The sequence below is a fragment of the Musa acuminata genome, chromosome BXJ2-6, assembly GCF_036884655.1.
Source record: "Musa acuminata AAA Group cultivar baxijiao chromosome BXJ2-6, Cavendish_Baxijiao_AAA, whole genome shotgun sequence".
NCBI lineage: Eukaryota > Viridiplantae > Streptophyta > Magnoliopsida > Zingiberales > Musaceae > Musa > Musa acuminata.
In genome coordinates this window covers 30,560,166-30,568,743 of record NC_088343.1, presented here as the reverse complement: position 1 = coordinate 30,568,743, position 8,578 = coordinate 30,560,166, and positions in this window count along the sequence as shown.

The following is an 8,578-nucleotide window of genomic DNA, read 5'->3' as shown; positions in this document are numbered from 1 at the left end:
GGAGTTTTGAGGAGCGTCGTCGCAACCCTGCTGTGTGGATCACCGCTAGAGAGGAGGATGCTTGACCTCCTTCACCCTCTCCTAAGGATCTGTAAGGAAACAGGGATATACGATCTCCCTAGGTAACACAATCTCTATACGCAGTTTTGTGTTTTTGCGGATTTTACGCACCAATCTTCGCACGACGATGAACATCTTTTTGGGAATCGGGGATTTTTGTTTTCTTGTTCTTCCGCTGCGCATATGATGTCGCCCCCCCCTATGATTTCCCAACAGTGGTATCAGAGCCAGGTTGTTCGTGCGAATGATTGGTTTTTGAACTGCGTGTGTTGTGTTTAGGAAGAATATTGACGTCAAAATCGTTGACGCAAAAGCAAGGAAGGGCAGCAACAGTTGCTGCCCTCGATCTGCATGCCTGCAGCCAGCCGCAGCCGCAGCCAGGCAGCACAGCGCCGGCGCATGCGCAAGCGCTGTGCCTACAGCAGCCGGCCGGCGGTCTGCTTGCAGCAGGCTTGCGGCCGGCGGGGCTGGCAGCCCGCTCGGTAGAAGCGCCTGCGGCCACTGAGCCCGCGAGCAGAGGCGCCGCGGGGCAGCAGCGCGGGCTGAGGCACCGCAGGGCAGCGGCGCCTGTGGCCGCTGCTCCCACGGGCAAAAACCCCGCAGGGGCGGCCGCCAGCGAGACAGCACCACCTGCGGGCGCTGACTCGCGGGCAGAACCGCCCGCGAAGGCGGCGGCACCCGCGGGGGCGCCCACCTGCAGCGGCAACGACCCCAGCGGGCGTGCCACCTGCAGGCGAGGGCAGTGCCCTCGCCCTCGCCGCACAGGCCGCCGCCAGCAGGGTGGCGGCGGCGGCGGCGGCAGCAGCGAAAAGGGGAAAGGGTATTAGGGTTTTCTGCGCAAAAGACAGTTTTGCCCCTCGGAATTTGAGAAATTCCAGTTTCTGTCTTTTGTCCAAATTACGAAAATACCCTTAGGAATTGAGAAATTCCCTATATATCCCTGATTTCAGAAAATATTAATTAATTAAAAGGTTTAGTTGATTATTATTTTTATTATTATCTAGTAGTCCTACATGATGATGATTATTTATACATGTGATGTATGATGACTGGACGGATGATCATGGACCGTGTGATGTGTGTACTTGTGATTATTATTATTGAGGTCTGCGAACCTCCATTATATTTCTCGTTTATTGTCGGGCCTGCGTGCCTATGATTAAGTTGTAATCACATGAGGAGGCGCAGCGGGAGCGTGGAAGCCATAGCGGGACCCACGAGACGGACGATCGTGATGCATGGAGATGCATCAAGATGTCGACGGAACCGACGAGGACGAGATGGACGATCACACGGCATGGAGATGCACCGTTGCACACATAGATCTTGATGTGAGTGATTAGGCCTACTGGCTCGGGCCTAATCATATTAGGTTGTGGTCCATGATCATCTGGTGTGATTGCTTATACACATACTAGATATGTATATATATTTGCATGCGATGTAGATATATATTAAATATGTATATGCGTGACATGTCATATTAGGAGACCAAATCATAGAAACATCTCTCGATAATATTAAGTCGGTAAACGTGAGGCAATTAGATTGACCCACGTGGCCTTCCATCGTTATGAGTAGGAACCGAATCCCGGTGTAGGTTGAGTTGGTCGAGTCCCTCGAGACTCACCTATATCGCGATTCGCTATCTTGCTTACGACATAGAGATGTCACCGGTGACCTGAGGGCATGATATGCTTGGTCGAGTCCCTCGAGGGTATATCATCAAATCAGACTCATCTTGTAACGAAGGTGTTGACTTAACCGAGCATCATGGTTGGTCGAGTCCCTCGAGGCCATGGTGATTCGGAGGCCGAACAGGACGGGAATCACAAGGAGTTGTGATCGGCAAGAGTTGTCTACCTTTTAGGCTTAGTGTGATTGGTCGAGTCCCTCGAGGTTACACTAAGACGCTGATTGGATCCTGATCCCCACTAGAAGTCTGCCGGAGACTTCCGTTTCACGTGCTGAGGGTGTCGCGTGACTCGTTAGTAAAATAGTGGGAGCATATTAAGATAGAAGTCCATATCTTGATAGTTTATTTCTTGCAAAATCTGCATGTTATTCATTTTTGCTACATCTTTATTTTCAGAAAATGTCACTTTCAAATCCCTTACGTGGCATACTTGATGTCAACCGCCTCACTGGTCTAAATTATACGGATTGGCTCCGTAACTTGAGAATTGTTCTCACAGCGGAGAAAATCGTGTACGTCCTTGATACAGTGATGCCTACGCCCGAAGAAGGGGCAAGCGAGGATGAGATCGCTCACTACGTGAAGTACATTGATGACTCCACTCTTGCTCAGTGCTATATGTTGGGCTCTATGACTCCAGAGTTACAGAGACAACATGAAAAGATGGATGCCAGATCCATTCTCCTACATGTCCGTAAATTGTTTGAGGAACAGGGAAGGACTCAACGATATGAGATATCCAAGAGCCTTTTCCGCGCTAGGATGACTAAGGGGACACCGGTTCAGAACCATGTCCTAAAGATGATTGAGTGGATAGAGAAACTCACAGGTCTAGGAATGGTCCTAGAGGATAACTTGTGTGTGGACATTGTGCTTCAGTCCCTACTAGATTCCTTTTCACAGTTCATAATGAACTTTAATATGAACAAGCTTGAGGTGACTCTCCCAGAGCTCCTCAATATGTTGAGGGAGGCAGAGAGTACTATTAAGAAAGAGAAGCCAGTTCTCTACACTGGTGAGACCAGAAAGAAAAGGAAAGCAGAAAGGTCCCTTAAGAAGGGAAAGGGCAAGGGCAAACAAGGTAAAGCAAAGGTTGCTAAGAAAGACCCAACAAAGGACAAAGGCCAGTGCTTCCACTGTGGTAAAGATGGGCACTGGAAGAGAAACTGCAAAGAGTACCTTGCAGAAAGGGCGAAACAAAAGCTTGATGAAGCTTCAGGTACATTCATGATCAGTCTCCATTTGTCAGACTCTTATGATAACACATGGGTATTAGATACCGGTAGTGCTTATCATATATGCAATTCGTTGCAGGTTCTGGCAAGGCCTAGGAGACTAGAGAGAGGCGAGATGAACCTCAAGATGGGTAATGGAGCAAAAGTTGCTGTATTAGCTGTTGGCGAGGTCGCCCTACATCTGCCTAGTGGAGCTTTTATTGCATTAGATGCATGTTATTTTGTTCCTTCTATTATCAAAAACATTATCTCCATTTCATGTTTAACAGTTAGTGGATATAAATTTGTTTTTGAGAACAATGGTTGTTCGATATTATTAGATGATAAGATCATCACGAAAGGAACATTGCATAATGGTTTATTTATGTTAGACACCACTCCACATATCATGAATATAAATGTGTCCAAAAGGAAACGAGATGAGTTGAACAGTGCATACCTGTGGCATTGTAGGCTAGGTCACATCCATGAAAGAAGGATTCAAAAGTTGCTAAATGATGGATATCTAGATCCATTCGACTATGTGTCATATGCAACTTGTGAGCCTTGCATTCGTGGAAAACTGACCAACTCTCCATTTAGTGGAACTGGAGAGAGAGCCACTGAGTTGTTGGAACTCATACATAGTGATGTATGTGGACCCATGTCAACTCATGCCATTGGAGGTTACTCCTACTTCATTACATTTACTGATGATTTCTCAAGGTATGGATATGTGTACTTAATGAAGTACAAGTCCGAGGCCTTTGAGAAATTCAGAGAGTATAAGAATGAGGTGGAGAACCAGACTGGAAAGAGTATCAAAACTCTTCGATCAGATCGAGGAGGTGAGTACTTAAGTACAGAGTTTACTCACTTCCTCAAGGACCATGGGATATTATCCCAATGGACACCTCCTTATACACCTCAGCTCAATGGTGTCTCTGAAAGGAGAAATCGTACATTATTAGATATGGTACGGTCCATGATGAGTTTTGCTGACCTACCCATCTCATTCTGGGGATATGCCCTAGAAACCGCAGCTTACCTTCTGAACAGAGTTCCAACTAAGTCGATGGTGTCTACACCATATGAGATATGGAAAGGGAAGAAGCCTGATCTTAAAGTAGTTAAGATTTGGGGCTGCTCTGCCCATGTTAAAAGACACAACCCCGATAAGTTAGAATCAAGGACAGGGCGATGTAAATTTGTGGGATACCCCAAGGAAACTTGTGGGTATTACTTCTATCATCTCGAGGACCAAAAGGTCTTTGTAGCTAAGAGAGCAGTGTTCCTTGAGAAGGAACACATTCTTGACGGAGACAGTGGGAGAATGATAGAATTGAGCGAGGTTGGAGAACCAAGCTCAAGCACCACTCTACAGCCCGAGTCTGTTCAGGTATCTAATACACAAGTTTCAACTTTACGCAGGTTTGATAGAGTATCCCATCCTCCTGAGAGATATGTGGGACATATTAGAGCAGAGGATGTAGAGGATATTGATCCTCAGACCTACGAGGAGGCTATTATGAGTATAGACTCCGGGAAGTGGAAAGAAGCCATGAATTCTGAGATGGATTCTATGTACTCCAATAAGGTTTGGAACCTAGTTGATGCACCCGAAGGTATTGTACCCATCGGTTGCAAGTGGATCTTTAAGAAAAAGATCGGAGTAGATGGAAAGGTAGAGACCTATAAAGCAAGGCTAGTGGCTAAGGGGTATCGTCAAAGGCAAGGTGTTGACTACGACGAAACTTTCTCACCCGTAGCAATGCTAAAATCCATCAGAATTCTATTGGCTATTGCAGCACACTATGATTATGAGATCTGGCAGATGGATGTGAAAACCGCATTCCTCAACGGGAACCTGGAGGAGGAGGTGTATATGATGCAACCTGAGGGATTCGTGTCCAAGAACTGCCCAGATAAGGTGTGTAGGTTGCTTAGATCCATTTATGGACTAAAGCAAGCTTCCCGAAGTTGGAACATAAGATTTGATGAGGCAATCAGATCTTATGACTTCGTTAAGAACGAAGATGAGCCTTGTGTATACAGAAAGGTAAGTGGGAGCGCTATTAGCTTTTTGGTGTTATATGTGGATGACATCCTCATCATTGGGAATGACATAGGAATGCTATCCACAATAAAGGCTTGGTTATCTAGACACTTCTCCATGAAGGACTTAGGAGAAGCATCTTATATCTTGGGGATTAGAATCTATAGAGATAGATCCAAAAGGATGCTTGGCTTGTCCCAGTCCAGGTACATAGAAACTATTGTCAAAAGGTTTGGCATGGAAAATTCCAAAAGAGGTCTCATACCGATGAGACATGGGATATCGCTTTCTACGAGTATGTCCCCAAAGACTCCAGAAGAAAGGGCGAACATGGATATGATACCTTATGCCTCAGCAATAGGGTCTATCATGTATGCCATGCTATGTACTATGCCTGATATAGCGCATGCTCTGAGTGTCACGAGCAGGTATCAGGCGGATCCAGGCTTGGAGCACTGGAAAGCAGTAAAGTGTATCCTTAAGTACTTGAGAAGGACTAAGGATCTTTTACTAGTATATGGAGGTAATAGCCTTAAGGTTGAAGGCTACACTGACTCAAGTTTTCAGTCTGATGTCGATGATAGCAAGTCGAATTCAGGGTATGTGTACACCTTGAATGGAGGAGCAGTGTGCTGGAAGAGTTCCAAGCAAGATACCACTGCTGACTCGACCACAAAGGCGGAGTACATTGCTGCATCAGATGCAGCAAAGGAGGGAGTCTGGTTGAAGAAGTTCATCACAGATTTGGGAGTCGTGCCGGATAGTGAGGAGCCGATTTCCCTATATTGCGACAACAACGGGGCAATTGCTCAAGCGAAGGAACCTAGGTCTCATCAGAAATCTAAGCATGTTCTGAGGAGGTTCCACCTTATCAGAGAGATCGTGACCCGAGGAGATGTAGCAGTGGAAAGAGTTCCATCCGAAGATAACATTGCAGATCCACTAACAAAGCCATTGTCTCAGATTGTCTTTGAGCGTCACAGGGGTCTAATGGGGATCAGACACATAGGTGATTGGCTTTAGGTCAAGTGGGAGATTGCTAGTCATAAGTGCCCAGCAAGCCAATCACGTGAGTGATGGCACGTGTGACTTGATACAGAATCTTTTTGCTTATTATATTTTGGCATATATCACTTTATAACTATTGCATAAATGCATATATATTGTGATGTCCTTGGATTTGTGCAATGGGAATCGGATCGTGATGAGATCACGATAATGAGATCGATTTACCTTTAAACACATATCCTAAATAATCCCGGTCATAGGTTACTCGAGAGGGACATCGTGATAACCGGATAGACTGGTGTGCTGTATACCCGTCCATATGATGGATGCAGCTGGTCTCATAGCTGCTCGTGTAGGGACACTAGGGATACAGTACAGGTGCTCATTGGAGAATGAGTTCACTGATTGATCCGCTTACGGAATGCTGGATGGTTGATGATGCCTTATTGTCAGACAACGATTCCGTAGTCCTAGTGGTGTATCTGGTTCTTAGACTTGAGACACCAAGGATGTCCTGTATGAGTGCTCCACTCTTTGATACCAGACTTATAGGTTTGGCTGTTCCCAGATCTAGTACAGCTGGTCATTGGGAGTGGTAGTCGACCTTACGAGGGCTATTGAGTGTCGATAGAGGATCATCCACTCTCGGTATCATGAGAGGAATATCCCATGTGTTCTTGCTCAGACAAATCCCTGGCCAGGGTCATTCGGGTTGAGAGAGAAAGAGTTCTCCGGGAGAATCCGATTAGAGCGAGACTCGAGTAGAAACCGTATGGGTCTGACAGCACCATGCTCGATATACGGTCTCTGGGATATTAGATGGATGAGGGACTATAGGTACATGGTAACTGAGGACAGACAGGTCCAATGGATTGGATTCCCCTGTATCGTCTAGGGACTACGGCGTAGTGGCCTAGTACTTCCGTAGTCGATGAGTCGAGTGAATTATTACAGAGATAATAATTCACTTAGTTAGAAGGAGTTCTGACAGGTATGACTCACGGCCAGCTCGATATTGGGCCTAGAGGGTCACACACATATGGTAGGCATTGCGATGAGTAGAGGTTCGGATATGAGATATCCGACGGAGCCCTTGTCTTATTGGATGCAGATCCAATACCCACTAGGGAAAGGACCCATTAGGGTTTTGACACGGGATCTCTATAAATAGGAGGGATTCACAGCCTCATAGGCTAGAGTCTTTGCTTGCCCTTCCTATTCTCCTCTCCCTCTCCACCTCAGAGTAGGCCTGGAGTTTTGAGGAGCGTCGTCGCAACCCTGCTGTGTGGATCACCGCTAGAGAGGAGGACGCTTGACCTCCTTCACCCTCTCCTAAGGATCTGCAAGGAAACAGGGATATACGATCTCCCTAGGTAACACAATCTCTATACGCAGTTTTGTGTTTTTGCGGATTTTACGCACCAATCTTCGCACGACGATGAACATCTTTTTGGGAATCGGGGATTTTTGTTTTCTTGTTCTTCCGCTGCGCATATGATGTCGCCCCCCCTATGATTTCCCAACACAAACTCCTGGACTTGCGACGATCCACTTGGTAAGTTCCGACTAGCTTCTTTGGCAAGCTCCTGGACTTCTCGGATTTGTTCCTACAAAACCTCCGACGACCGTCCGAACTTCCGTCGAATTCTCGAACCCCCAACGTGATCATGGTCTTGACTCTGGCGCAACTCCTACTACATGTCTTACTTTCATTGTAGTTAATCCTGCACACTTATCTCAACATATGGATTAGATAACAAATGACAATTGACGTCATCATCAAAATCCGAGATTCAACAACTAATTCACCCACACCCCGCCACCCCCCCCACCCCCCCCCCCCCCCCTCTTTGTGCTCTTGATCCTAATAATTGGTATCAGAGCTTGTTCACTCTCAGTTGGGATTAAAACCCAAGAGAGATGGCATATACCGAAAATCAAGAGGGTCACTCTATTACACGTCCGCCCATGTTTAATGGGACGGACTACACCTATTGGAAGACCCGAATAAGGATCTTCCTTATTTTTATGGATTTTAAACTTTAGAATATTGTTGAAAATAGATTTTCAAAGTCTTCTCTTCCAATGATCAATTGGAATGAATTGGAGAAGAAGACATTCACTCTAAATGTAAAGGCTATGAATGCCTTATTTTGTGCACTTGATAAAAATGAGTTCAATCGTGCTTCGATTTATGTAACTGCATTTGATATTTGGCATATACTTGAAGTGACTCACGAAGGCACGAGTAGAGTGAAAGAGTCAAAAATCAATCTTTTAGTACATTCTTATGAACTTTTTCGAATGAAACTGAGCGAGACCATAGATGACATATACACCCGTTTCACGGATGTCATCAATGGTCTAAAAGGACTCGGTAAAAGTTTTTTGGATTTCAAGCTCGTTAATAAAATTCTAAGATTCCTTCTAAAGAGTTGGGATCCTAAAGTCACTACTATTCAAGAGGCTAAAGATTTAAACAACTTTCCTCTTGAAGAATTAATCGGGTCATTAATGACCTATAAAATGATTTGCAAAGCTCAT